The following is a 13,183-nucleotide window of genomic DNA, read 5'->3' on the forward strand; positions in this document are numbered from 1 at the left end:
ACAGTAAAAAAAGAGCTGTTCAACAACTCATAGGCAAAATAAGGTGCATTGAAATCAACTAAGGCCATATGTAGTGGGCGGAGACTTTGAGCGATGGTGGGCGAGAACCCCCCCCCCCCCCCCCCCGCGGGCGAATTTAGGGGCGATAGGGGGAGGGGGGACTGGCACGGGGTTATTATCGCCTATTGATTAAACTAAATAATAATAAGACCGTTTGGGAACGGTCAAATTTAAAAAAAAAAACAAATTTAATTTAAACAATATATATATACATATACCCCTTCTTCTCCAAACTCATATCCATTTCATACATTACACATAACCAAAATCTTCAAAAATACAACAAAAATGAAAACTAGAAACAACCCGAACCACCTATTCCCTCCTTTCAGTCAATTCCACGGTTCGCAAAACCAACTGAACGTAAACATGCAATGGAACTCGAACACCCGAAACCAAGCGAACCAAAATTTTCCGTTTGCTTTTGCCGACCCGACCTAAACATGTATGCCAACTACCTCATGCCCCAAAACCTCATGCCGGCGTTCGGGTCTACCCAACCGGACTCGGAGCCAGTGAGGGTGCCGAAGACTCAGACAACACGGGCCTCCGGTTCAAGCCAAAAGTCGGCCCGTAAACACAAAAAAATAACAACCGGGTGAGCCGATGACACAACGTGATCCATACAAGCAATGGACCGAGGAGGAGGAAGTAACCCTCGCAAGGGCTTGGATCGTCGTTTCGGAGGATCCCGACGTCGGTAAGTTTTTTAATATTAACTATTTATATAACTTTATTTAGTGTTTATTAAAAATGTACACTAATTGTGACAAATAATTTTAATTTGTAACTAACTTTCAAGCCGGCGGGATATTTTGGAGGAAAGTATTTGAAGCTTGGCTTTCGCTAACGGGTAAACCCGAAGACTACCGGGGAAAATAAGCGGTTCAAGCCCACTGGAAGGGCCTTAATTCCGATTGCCAAAAATTTGCTAGGATATACAACCGCTTGCACAGGGCCGGTTGGCGTAGCAGGCAAAACGACGCCGACATCCAATCCCAAGCGTTAAGCGACTTTCGATTTCAAGGGCACATCGAAGGGCGGCTCGGGAAAGCGTTCAAGCAACTAAAATGTTGGGAAAAACTAAGGCTATGCGCGAAATGAAACGGGGCACCCACCGTTCCGGTTGCTCGACGAGCCGACTCATCATCCCGGCCTTCAAAAAAGTCAAGGACATCGTCCTCGACAAATCCGAGCACACCAAAAAAACCCCTGATGCTTGTAACTTTAACCTCGTTAACGAAAACGACACGGTTAATTTAGACGACGTCCAAGTACCTGAGTTGGCTCAAACCCGCGGGAGAGAAAGAGAAAATAATACAAATAAAGGCGAGGGTTCGTCGTCGTCACGATTCAACTCCGCGGCCAGTGAAGAAGTCGAACATCTAAACGAGGTGTGCAGTCGTTTCGAAACACATGCCGTGAATATGGGAAACGGCATGAAAGCAACCAACGAATATCACGGAATGCTAGCCTAGACGCTTCAACTACGACAAATGAAAGAAGACTACGATCTCTCAAAGCGAATGGGTTACACGAAGAGGCAACATTATCGCAACAACGACGAGTTCAAAAAATGCATGAATATTATGACTATTAGTTTTTTTTTTGTTATGTATTTTTTTAATGTTTCTTTTTTTATTTTATGTATTTTTATTTAATTATTTAATTCAATATGTTTTTATTTGTTTAGTTTAATTATTAAAAGAAAATAATAAAAAAATGGTGACGTAGCACTGAAGAAGGGCTACAATACCATTACACCCTAAAAACAAATTTCCTACTATTAAGTGGTTGGGCGCCACATGTTGCAATTCGCCCAATTTGTAGTCCCTCCACTACACATAGCTTAAGACCATGCGTACTCATGGCGTTTTTTTAGGCATTTTCACTCCAAAATGCCGAGATACACCGCCCCCTCTGGCGTTTTGTACATAACGCAAGGAAGGCACAAATTTTGAGGGTCTTGTGAGAGAGAAATAGACAGAGGGGATGAGAGAGAGAGAGAGAGAGAGAAGCATTTTTGGACATTTTCTTACTGCACCCACTTTTTGCAAAATGTCAAAAAACTGACTATGCGCCACATGACGTAAAATGTCCAGGTGTACCTAGTTATGTCTACGCATGGTCTAAGGGAGGTGTTTGGGATTACTTATTTCCATTAACTTATAACTTATAATTTTTTTAAAAAGTTAGTAATGTTATTCAAACTATATGAACATATGGTTTTTAATTTAGGGTCATGTTATTTAACAAAGGAGAACAAAAATAAGAAGGACGAAAAGAATTTCTAGTCACACAAAAAACTTTTTAAAAAACTAATAAAAAAATCATAACTCAAAATTTAATAAAAAACAAAAAAAAGTAAAAACACAAAAATGTTTCCACCGTCTTTTTCGTTCTAAAAAAAACACAATGGTGAGTGAAAAAAGTCGTCGTGTCTTTTTGTTTATATTTTGGTTTGTTTTCGTCATTGATTGTGTCTTTTTTCCTTACGTTGTGTCTTTTTTTTCTTTATATTGTTTTATATTACTCAACATTATGATATATTTTGTTCAGCATTGTGGTATATTTTGCGATCTATTGTGTCTTTTTTTAGTTGTAACTGTGTCTTTTGTTCATTTTCGTCATTGTGTCTTTGATCTTGGCATTGTGTCTTTTCGTCATTTTTTTTTATTTTTTTTAACAGGAATGATAGCGGAAACATTTTAGTTTTTTAAATTTTTCTGTTTTTTATTTATATTTTAAGTTATGATTTTTTTATTATTTTTCTAAATTTATATTTAAAGAGTTTTTTGTGTGGCCACAAGAATTCCCAAAATAGTCAATTTGAAGAGAGAGGTTCCCAAAATAGTCCGAAAGTTGCTAAAATTCCCAAAATAGTCCATATGGGAAACGGCATGAAAGCAACCAACGAATATCACGGAATGCTAGCCTAGACGCTTCAACTACGACAAATGAAAGAAGACTACGATCTCTCAAAGCGAATGGGTTACACGAAGAGGCAACATTATCGCAACAACGACGAGTTCAAAAAATGCATGAATATTATGACTATTAGTTTTTTTTTTGTTATGTATTTTTTTAATGTTTCTTTTTTTATTTTATGTATTTTTATTTAATTATTTAATTCAATATGTTTTTATTTGTTTAGTTTAATTATTAAAAGAAAATAATAAAAAAATGGTGACGTAGCACTGAAGAAGGGCTACAATACCATTACACCCTAAAAACAAATTTCCTACTATTAAGTGGTTGGGCGCCACATGTTGCAATTCGCCCAATTTGTAGTCCCTCCACTACACATAGCTTAAGACCATGCGTACTCATGGCGTTTTTTTAGGCATTTTCACTCCAAAATGCCGAGATACACCGCCCCCTCTGGCGTTTTGTACATAACGCAAGGAAGGCACAGATTTTGAGGGTCTTGTGAGAGAGAAATAGACAGAGGGGATGAGAGAGAGAGAGAGAGAGAGAAGCATTTTTGGACATTTTCTTACTGCACCCACTTTTTGCAAAATGTCAAAAAACTGACTATGCGCCACATGACGTAAAATGTCCAGGTGTACCTAGTTATGTCTACGCATGGTCTAAGGGAGGTGTTTGGGATTACTTATTTCCATTAACTTATAACTTATAATTTTTTTAAAAAGTTAGTAATGTTATTCAAACTATATGAACATATGGTTTTTAATTTAGGGTCATGTTATTTAACAAAGGAGAACAAAAATAAGAAGGACGAAAAGAATTTCTAGTCACACAAAAAACTTTTTAAAAAACTAATAAAAAAATCATAACTCAAAATTTAATAAAAAACAAAAAAAAGTAAAAACACAAAAATGTTTCCACCGTCTTTTTCGTTCTAAAAAAAACACAATGGTGAGTGAAAAAAGTCGTCGTGTCTTTTTGTTTATATTTTGGTTTGTTTTCGTCATTGATTGTGTCTTTTTTCCTTACGTTGTGTCTTTTTTTTCTTTATATTGTTTTATATTACTCAACATTATGATATATTTTGTTCAGCATTGTGGTATATTTTGCGATCTATTGTGTCTTTTTTTAGTTGTAACTGTGTCTTTTGTTCATTTTCGTCATTGTGTCTTTGATCTTGGCATTGTGTCTTTTCGTCATTTTTTTTTATTTTTTTTAACAGGAATGATAGCGGAAACATTTTAGTTTTTTAAATTTTTCTGTTTTTTATTTATATTTTAAGTTATGATTTTTTTATTATTTTTCTAAATTTATATTTAAAGAGTTTTTTGTGTGGCCACAAGAATTCCCAAAATAGTCAATTTGAAGAGAGAGGTTCCCAAAATAGTCCGAAAGTTGCTAAAATTCCCAAAATAGTCCATATGGGAAACGACATGAAAGCAACCAACGAATATCACGGAATGCTAGCCTAGACGCTTCAACTACGACAAATGAAAGAAGACTACGATCTCTCAAAGCGAATGGGTTACACGAAGAGGCAACATTATCGCAACAACGACGAGTTCAAAAAATGCATGAATATTATGACTATTAGTTTTTTTTTTGTTATGTATTTTTTTAATGTTTCTTTTTTTATTTTATGTATTTTTATTTAATTATTTAATTCAATATGTTTTTATTTGTTTAGTTTAATTATTAAAAGAAAATAATAAAAAAATGGTGACGTAGCACTGAAGAAGGGCTACAATACCATTACACCCTAAAAACAAATTTCCTACTATTAAGTGGTTGGGCGCCACATGTTGCAATTCGCCCAATTTGTAGTCCCTCCACTACACATAGCTTAAGACCATGCGTACTCATGGCGTTTTTTTAGGCATTTTCACTCCAAAATGCCGAGATACACCGCCCCCTCTGGCGTTTTGTACATAACGCAAGGAAGGCACAGATTTTGAGGGTCTTGTGAGAGAGAAATAGACAGAGGGGATGAGAGAGAGAGAGAGAGAAGCATTTTTGGACATTTTCTTACTGCACCCACTTTTTGCAAAATGTCAAAAAACTGACTATGCGCCACATGACGTAAAATGTCCAGGTGTACCTAGTTATGTCTACGCATGGTCTAAGGGAGGTGTTTGGGATTACTTATTTCCATTAACTTATAACTTATAATTTTTTTAAAAAGTTAGTAATGTTATTCAAACTATATGAACATATGGTTTTTAATTTAGGGTCATGTTATTTAACAAAGGAGAACAAAAATAAGAAGGACGAAAAGAATTTCTAGTCACACAAAAAACTTTTTAAAAAACTAATAAAAAAATCATAACTCAAAATTTAATAAAAAACAAAAAAAAGTAAAAACACAAAAATGTTTCCACCGTCTTTTTCGTTCTAAAAAAAACACAATGGTGAGTGAAAAAAGTCGTCGTGTCTTTTTGTTTATATTTTGGTTTGTTTTCGTCATTGATTGTGTCTTTTTTCCTTACGTTGTGTCTTTTTTTTCTTTATATTGTTTTATATTACTCAACATTATGATATATTTTGTTCAGCATTGTGGTATATTTTGCGATCTATTGTGTCTTTTTTTAGTTGTAACTGTGTCTTTTGTTCATTTTCGTCATTGTGTCTTTGATCTTGGCATTGTGTCTTTTCGTCATTTTTTTTTATTTTTTTTAACAGGAATGATAGCGGAAACATTTTAGTTTTTTAAATTTTTCTGTTTTTTATTTATATTTTAAGTTATGATTTTTTTATTATTTTTCTAAATTTATATTTAAAGAGTTTTTTGTGTGGCCACAAGAATTCCCAAAATAGTCAATTTGAAGAGAGAGGTTCCCAAAATAGTCCGAAAGTTGCTAAAATTCCCAAAATAGTCCATATGGGAAACGGCATGAAAGCAACCAACGAATATCACGGAATGCTAGCCTAGACGCTTCAACTACGACAAATGAAAGAAGACTACGATCTCTCAAAGCGAATGGGTTACACGAAGAGGCAACATTATCGCAACAACGACGAGTTCAAAAAATGCATGAATATTATGACTATTAGTTTTTTTTTTGTTATGTATTTTTTTAATGTTTCTTTTTTTATTTTATGTATTTTTATTTAATTATTTAATTCAATATGTTTTTATTTGTTTAGTTTAATTATTAAAAGAAAATAATAAAAAAATGGTGACGTAGCACTGAAGAAGGGCTACAATACCATTACACCCTAAAAACAAATTTCCTACTATTAAGTGGTTGGGCGCCACATGTTGCAATTCGCCCAATTTGTAGTCCCTCCACTACACATAGCTTAAGACCATGCGTACTCATGGCGTTTTTTTAGGCATTTTCACTCCAAAATGCCGAGATACACCGCCCCCTCTGGCGTTTTGTACATAACGCAAGGAAGGCACAGATTTTGAGGGTCTTGTGAGAGAGAAATAGACAGAGGGGATGAGAGAGAGAGAGAGAGAAGCATTTTTGGACATTTTCTTACTGCACCCACTTTTTGCAAAATGTCAAAAAACTGACTATGCGCCACATGACGTAAAATGTCCAGGTGTACCTAGTTATGTCTACGCATGGTCTAAGGGAGGTGTTTGGGATTACTTATTTCCATTAACTTATAACTTATAATTTTTTTAAAAAGTTAGTAATGTTATTCAAACTATATGAACATATGGTTTTTAATTTAGGGTCATGTTATTTAACAAAGGAGAACAAAAATAAGAAGGACGAAAAGAATTTCTAGTCACACAAAAAACTTTTTAAAAAACTAATAAAAAAATCATAACTCAAAATTTAATAAAAAACAAAAAAAAGTAAAAACACAAAAATGTTTCCACCGTCTTTTTCGTTCTAAAAAAAACACAATGGTGAGTGAAAAAAGTCGTCGTGTCTTTTTGTTTATATTTTGGTTTGTTTTCGTCATTGATTGTGTCTTTTTTCCTTACGTTGTGTCTTTTTTTTCTTTATATTGTTTTATATTACTCAACATTATGATATATTTTGTTCAGCATTGTGGTATATTTTGCGATCTATTGTGTCTTTTTTTAGTTGTAACTGTGTCTTTTGTTCATTTTCGTCATTGTGTCTTTGATCTTGGCATTGTGTCTTTTCGTCATTTTTTTTTATTTTTTTTAACAGGAATGATAGCGGAAACATTTTAGTTTTTTAAATTTTTCTGTTTTTTATTTATATTTTAAGTTATGATTTTTTTATTATTTTTCTAAATTTATATTTAAAGAGTTTTTTGTGTGGCCACAAGAATTCCCAAAATAGTCAATTTGAAGAGAGAGGTTCCCAAAATAGTCCGAAAGTTGCTAAAATTCCCAAAATAGTCCATATGGGAAACGACATGAAAGCAACCAACGAATATCACGGAATGCTAGCCTAGACGCTTCAACTACGACAAATGAAAGAAGACTACGATCTCTCAAAGCGAATGGGTTACACGAAGAGGCAACATTATCGCAACAACGACGAGTTCAAAAAATGCATGAATATTATGACTATTAGTTTTTTTTTTGTTATGTATTTTTTTAATGTTTCTTTTTTTATTTTATGTATTTTTATTTAATTATTTAATTCAATATGTTTTTATTTGTTTAGTTTAATTATTAAAAGAAAATAATAAAAAAATGGTGACGTAGCACTGAAGAAGGGCTACAATACCATTACACCCTAAAAACAAATTTCCTACTATTAAGTGGTTGGGCGCCACATGTTGCAATTCGCCCAATTTGTAGTCCCTCCACTACACATAGCTTAAGACCATGCGTACTCATGGCGTTTTTTTAGGCATTTTCACTCCAAAATGCCGAGATACACCGCCCCCTCTGGCGTTTTGTACATAACGCAAGGAAGGCACAGATTTTGAGGGTCTTGTGAGAGAGAAATAGACAGAGGGGATGAGAGAGAGAGAGAGAGAAGCATTTTTGGACATTTTCTTACTGCACCCACTTTTTGCAAAATGTCAAAAAACTGACTATGCGCCACATGACGTAAAATGTCCAGGTGTACCTAGTTATGTCTACGCATGGTCTAAGGGAGGTGTTTGGGATTACTTATTTCCATTAACTTATAACTTATAATTTTTTTAAAAAGTTAGTAATGTTATTCAAACTATATGAACATATGGTTTTTAATTTAGGGTCATGTTATTTAACAAAGGAGAACAAAAATAAGAAGGACGAAAAGAATTTCTAGTCACACAAAAAACTTTTTAAAAAACTAATAAAAAAATCATAACTCAAAATTTAATAAAAAACAAAAAAAAGTAAAAACACAAAAATGTTTCCACCGTCTTTTTCGTTCTAAAAAAAACACAATGGTGAGTGAAAAAAGTCGTCGTGTCTTTTTGTTTATATTTTGGTTTGTTTTCGTCATTGATTGTGTCTTTTTTCCTTACGTTGTGTCTTTTTTTTCTTTATATTGTTTTATATTACTCAACATTATGATATATTTTGTTCAGCATTGTGGTATATTTTGCGATCTATTGTGTCTTTTTTTAGTTGTAACTGTGTCTTTTGTTCATTTTCGTCATTGTGTCTTTGATCTTGGCATTGTGTCTTTTCGTCATTTTTTTTTATTTTTTTTAACAGGAATGATAGCGGAAACATTTTAGTTTTTTAAATTTTTCTGTTTTTTATTTATATTTTAAGTTATGATTTTTTTATTATTTTTCTAAATTTATATTTAAAGAGTTTTTTGTGTGGCCACAAGAATTCCCAAAATAGTCAATTTGAAGAGAGAGGTTCCCAAAATAGTCCGAAAGTTGCTAAAATTCCCAAAATAGTCCATATGGGAAACGGCATGAAAGCAACCAACGAATATCACGGAATGCTAGCCTAGACGCTTCAACTACGACAAATGAAAGAAGACTACGATCTCTCAAAGCGAATGGGTTACACGAAGAGGCAACATTATCGCAACAACGACGAGTTCAAAAAATGCATGAATATTATGACTATTAGTTTTTTTTTTGTTATGTATTTTTTTAATGTTTCTTTTTTTATTTTATGTATTTTTATTTAATTATTTAATTCAATATGTTTTTATTTGTTTAGTTTAATTATTAAAAGAAAATAATAAAAAAATGGTGACGTAGCACTGAAGAAGGGCTACAATACCATTACACCCTAAAAACAAATTTCCTACTATTAAGTGGTTGGGCGCCACATGTTGCAATTCGCCCAATTTGTAGTCCCTCCACTACACATAGCTTAAGACCATGCGTACTCATGGCGTTTTTTTAGGCATTTTCACTCCAAAATGCCGAGATACACCGCCCCCTCTGGCGTTTTGTACATAACGCAAGGAAGGCACAGATTTTGAGGGTCTTGTGAGAGAGAAATAGACAGAGGGGATGAGAGAGAGAGAGAGAGAGAGAAGCATTTTTGGACATTTTCTTACTGCACCCACTTTTTGCAAAATGTCAAAAAACTGACTATGCGCCACATGACGTAAAATGTCCAGGTGTACCTAGTTATGTCTACGCATGGTCTAAGGGAGGTGTTTGGGATTACTTATTTCCATTAACTTATAACTTATAATTTTTTTAAAAAGTTAGTAATGTTATTCAAACTATATGAACATATGGTTTTTAATTTAGGGTCATGTTATTTAACAAAGGAGAACAAAAATAAGAAGGACGAAAAGAATTTCTAGTCACACAAAAAACTTTTTAAAAAACTAATAAAAAAATCATAACTCAAAATTTAATAAAAAACAAAAAAAAGTAAAAACACAAAAATGTTTCCACCGTCTTTTTCGTTCTAAAAAAAACACAATGGTGAGTGAAAAAAGTCGTCGTGTCTTTTTGTTTATATTTTGGTTTGTTTTCGTCATTGATTGTGTCTTTTTTCCTTACGTTGTGTCTTTTTTTTCTTTATATTGTTTTATATTACTCAACATTATGATATATTTTGTTCAGCATTGTGGTATATTTTGCGATCTATTGTGTCTTTTTTTAGTTGTAACTGTGTCTTTTGTTCATTTTCGTCATTGTGTCTTTGATCTTGGCATTGTGTCTTTTCGTCATTTTTTTTTATTTTTTTTAACAGGAATGATAGCGGAAACATTTTAGTTTTTTAAATTTTTCTGTTTTTTATTTATATTTTAAGTTATGATTTTTTTATTATTTTTCTAAATTTATATTTAAAGAGTTTTTTGTGTGGCCACAAGAATTCCCAAAATAGTCAATTTGAAGAGAGAGGTTCCCAAAATAGTCCGAAAGTTGCTAAAATTCCCAAAATAGTCCATATGGGAAACGACATGAAAGCAACCAACGAATATCACGGAATGCTAGCCTAGACGCTTCAACTACGACAAATGAAAGAAGACTACGATCTCTCAAAGCGAATGGGTTACACGAAGAGGCAACATTATCGCAACAACGACGAGTTCAAAAAATGCATGAATATTATGACTATTAGTTTTTTTTTTGTTATGTATTTTTTTAATGTTTCTTTTTTTATTTTATGTATTTTTATTTAATTATTTAATTCAATATGTTTTTATTTGTTTAGTTTAATTATTAAAAGAAAATAATAAAAAAATGGTGACGTAGCACTGAAGAAGGGCTACAATACCATTACACCCTAAAAACAAATTTCCTACTATTAAGTGGTTGGGCGCCACATGTTGCAATTCGCCCAATTTGTAGTCCCTCCACTACACATAGCTTAAGACCATGCGTACTCATGGCGTTTTTTTAGGCATTTTCACTCCAAAATGCCGAGATACACCGCCCCCTCTGGCGTTTTGTACATAACGCAAGGAAGGCACAGATTTTGAGGGTCTTGTGAGAGAGAAATAGACAGAGGGGATGAGAGAGAGAGAGAGAGAAGCATTTTTGGACATTTTCTTACTGCACCCACTTTTTGCAAAATGTCAAAAAACTGACTATGCGCCACATGACGTAAAATGTCCAGGTGTACCTAGTTATGTCTACGCATGGTCTAAGGGAGGTGTTTGGGATTACTTATTTCCATTAACTTATAACTTATAATTTTTTTAAAAAGTTAGTAATGTTATTCAAACTATATGAACATATGGTTTTTAATTTAGGGTCATGTTATTTAACAAAGGAGAACAAAAATAAGAAGGACGAAAAGAATTTCTAGTCACACAAAAAACTTTTTAAAAAACTAATAAAAAAATCATAACTCAAAATTTAATAAAAAACAAAAAAAAGTAAAAACACAAAAATGTTTCCACCGTCTTTTTCGTTCTAAAAAAAACACAATGGTGAGTGAAAAAAGTCGTCGTGTCTTTTTGTTTATATTTTGGTTTGTTTTCGTCATTGATTGTGTCTTTTTTCCTTACGTTGTGTCTTTTTTTTCTTTATATTGTTTTATATTACTCAACATTATGATATATTTTGTTCAGCATTGTGGTATATTTTGCGATCTATTGTGTCTTTTTTTAGTTGTAACTGTGTCTTTTGTTCATTTTCGTCATTGTGTCTTTGATCTTGGCATTGTGTCTTTTCGTCATTTTTTTTTATTTTTTTTAACAGGAATGATAGCGGAAACATTTTAGTTTTTTAAATTTTTCTGTTTTTTATTTATATTTTAAGTTATGATTTTTTTATTATTTTTCTAAATTTATATTTAAAGAGTTTTTTGTGTGGCCACAAGAATTCCCAAAATAGTCAATTTGAAGAGAGAGGTTCCCAAAATAGTCCGAAAGTTGCTAAAATTCCCAAAATAGTCCATATGGGAAACGGCATGAAAGCAACCAACGAATATCACGGAATGCTAGCCTAGACGCTTCAACTACGACAAATGAAAGAAGACTACGATCTCTCAAAGCGAATGGGTTACACGAAGAGGCAACATTATCGCAACAACGACGAGTTCAAAAAATGCATGAATATTATGACTATTAGTTTTTTTTTTGTTATGTATTTTTTTAATGTTTCTTTTTTTATTTTATGTATTTTTATTTAATTATTTAATTCAATATGTTTTTATTTGTTTAGTTTAATTATTAAAAGAAAATAATAAAAAAATGGTGACGTAGCACTGAAGAAGGGCTACAATACCATTACACCCTAAAAACAAATTTCCTACTATTAAGTGGTTGGGCGCCACATGTTGCAATTCGCCCAATTTGTAGTCCCTCCACTACACATAGCTTAAGACCATGCGTACTCATGGCGTTTTTTTTAGGCATTTTCACTCCAAAATGCCGAGATACACCGCCCCCTCTGGCGTTTTGTACATAACGCAAGGAAGGCACAGATTTTGAGGGTCTTGTGAGAGAGAAATAGACAGAGGGGATGAGAGAGAGAGAGAGAGAAGCATTTTTGGACATTTTCTTACTGCACCCACTTTTTGCAAAATGTCAAAAAACTGACTATGCGCCACATGACGTAAAATGTCCAGGTGTACCTAGTTATGTCTACGCATGGTCTAAGGGAGGTGTTTGGGATTACTTATTTCCATTAACTTATAACTTATAATTTTTTTAAAAAGTTAGTAATGTTATTCAAACTATATGAACATATGGTTTTTAATTTAGGGTCATGTTATTTAACAAAGGAGAACAAAAATAAGAAGGACGAAAAGAATTTCTAGTCACACAAAAAACTTTTTAAAAAACTAATAAAAAAATCATAACTCAAAATTTAATAAAAAACAAAAAAAAGTAAAAACACAAAAATGTTTCCACCGTCTTTTTCGTTCTAAAAAAAACACAATGGTGAGTGAAAAAAGTCGTCGTGTCTTTTTGTTTATATTTTGGTTTGTTTTCGTCATTGATTGTGTCTTTTTTCCTTACGTTGTGTCTTTTTTTTCTTTATATTGTTTTATATTACTCAACATTATGATATATTTTGTTCAGCATTGTGGTATATTTTGCGATCTATTGTGTCTTTTTTTAGTTGTAACTGTGTCTTTTGTTCATTTTCGTCATTGTGTCTTTGATCTTGGCATTGTGTCTTTTCGTCATTTTTTTTTATTTTTTTTAACAGGAATGATAGCGGAAACATTTTAGTTTTTTAAATTTTTCTGTTTTTTATTTATATTTTAAGTTATGATTTTTTTATTATTTTTCTAAATTTATATTTAAAGAGTTTTTTGTGTGGCCACAAGAATTCCCAAAATAGTCAATTTGAAGAGAGAGGTTCCCAAAATAGTCCGAAAGTTGCTAAAATTCCCAAAATAGTCCATATGGGAAACGACATGAAAGCAACCAAC

Source organism: Bidens hawaiensis, unplaced genomic scaffold, assembly GCF_021521415.1.
Source record: "Bidens hawaiensis isolate Kalapana, Puna unplaced genomic scaffold, B.hawaiensis_p1.1 tig00030915_1, whole genome shotgun sequence".
Lineage (NCBI taxonomy): Eukaryota > Viridiplantae > Streptophyta > Magnoliopsida > Asterales > Asteraceae > Bidens > Bidens hawaiensis.